Source organism: Sinocyclocheilus anshuiensis, unplaced genomic scaffold, assembly GCF_001515605.1.
Source record: "Sinocyclocheilus anshuiensis isolate Anshui unplaced genomic scaffold, SAMN03320099.WGS_v1.1 scaffold535, whole genome shotgun sequence".
In the NCBI taxonomy this organism is placed as follows: Eukaryota; Metazoa; Chordata; class Actinopteri; order Cypriniformes; family Cyprinidae; genus Sinocyclocheilus; species Sinocyclocheilus anshuiensis.
In genome coordinates, this window is record NW_015551063.1 from 1420970 (window position 1) to 1422482 (window position 1513).

The window sequence follows — 1513 nt, forward strand, 5'->3', positions numbered from 1 at the left end:
TACTGTTTTTTGTAAATAAATTAACATTACAACAATAAAAATTATTTGTTTAAATGTTATGTGAATTTGTTTTTAAATATATATTTTCATTTTGAGATTTGCTAAATATTGCATTTAGCATACCTAACATTGGCTGATATTGATCATTTAGATTTTACTTTATCTGGTGACATGAAGAAGTTCAAGAGCAAACTTTAAATATATAGTTAATATGTCGGCAACAAACAGATGCACACACAATCATGAAAGGTGTATGACTAACATTTGAATGTGCTGGCTTTTCATTCACCCTTTACATACCTAGAGGGAAGCGGTCGACCTATTTTCCATAATGAAGAGAAATACCAGCATTTGCACATTTCTCTGGTAACGCAAGTGGCATTGTACCTGGATGCTGAACAGAAAAGTGACTGTTTTGAAGAGAAATATTTTCAAATTTATACCACTCTGCTGGAGGAATAGGAGTGAGATTTCACAGGAACAATGAATAAGTGCCTAAGTAATCTGGCTCTATGAAAGAGCAGAAAGACCTGAATGCAAGAGAATTATATACTTTGTGCTGGAGGATATGTTACAATACAGAGCAGGTCTAAGATGACGGTTTACTCATAGTGCCATTCATAACATGTAGTGAACTGAATGCTACCAGTGGTGTAGTGGTGCCTGGAGAAGTAGGTATACTCTTAATTTATGCCCCATGACATGTGTTATAAACGGTGACGTGTAAAACTAGTCTTGTATATTTAGTTCACCCCAAAATGGGCCAGTAGTATTTGCATATTGTCACTTAACTTCTGCTGCTTGACTTCATGGAGTAAGAATCATTATGAAATTAAAATTTGCCACAGAAGAGGTGCAGATTTTGCAATAATTCAAATCAAAAAATAAAAATAGACTGCAGCAATTAACATTTTGTCAGAACCTCTAGTACATTACATGCTATTTTGTTTAGTTGTCTGTTCATATGAGAATAATGTCGTGACTATCAATTTATCCAGAATTCATCCCCCCATCCCCACCACCTTTTTAATATAAATAAGCACCAGTCAAGCTGCGATATCAAATAGGACCACAGGGAGACGCCAAAAGACCACTAAACCTGCTGTCTTGATCTTACTGTACATGCTACTATACGATCCATTCAGAATAACTAGACCAGCGCATAATCTAAAACACCTTCAGTCACCATCCAGTATAACACTCGTGCTTTTAAACCAAATACACGCTGAAAATAATAATTTACTGACATCTGGACTCGACTCTCCACAATCTCTGATGAAATCGGTTGGGTTTTCTCTGTATTAGAGCTGTTTTGAATTTACTGTTTGAACGCATTCGTTTACTGGATCCTTGGACTGAAACGTTTACAGGAGTTTACCGGTTTTTAAGCTATTGTTTTCATTGTAATGTACTGATTCAAATTAGTAATCAATAATTAACTATTATTTTACCACTCTGCGCGCATCCCCTGACATGCTCTCGTGCATGAAGAAGCAGCATCTCTGTCACTGTC